We start from the raw sequence: 449 nt of genomic DNA on the forward strand, positions 1-449 counted from the left end.
GATGTTAGGATGCGAAAGAGTGAAGCACTAAAATAAATTGGAAGGGCATGATAACGTGGCTGTTGCACTATGTGGCTGCGGGAACCATGGCAGGATCTTGGTGCCATCTCCCCTGCTGACAGGCACTGTGGGCGGCGTCTCTGTGAGCTCCCCTGGCGGCGCAGGGGGGGGGGACGAAGCACTTCCTGGTGGTAAAGATGTCAGGGTATAGGGAGAGAAATTACGTTGTAAAATTAGAACTAAAACACTAATAACACTAATAATGAAAGAGGGAAAAAATTCGTAGAATTAAAGCTGAGCGATGCCGCTGAGTTTTTAACAGTTTATCTTAAAGTGTTTGCAATGCGCCGGGCGCAGTTATGTACTATGACGGCACGAGTGTTTTCTGCTGATTATTTTGGTGTTTTTTATTTGTTTCTGCGTTGAATATTGCAGAAGTTATTTACATT

This window comes from Bacillus rossius, unplaced genomic scaffold (genome assembly GCF_032445375.1).
Source record: "Bacillus rossius redtenbacheri isolate Brsri unplaced genomic scaffold, Brsri_v3 Brsri_v3_scf42, whole genome shotgun sequence".
Taxonomy (NCBI): Eukaryota; Metazoa; Arthropoda; class Insecta; order Phasmatodea; family Bacillidae; genus Bacillus; species Bacillus rossius.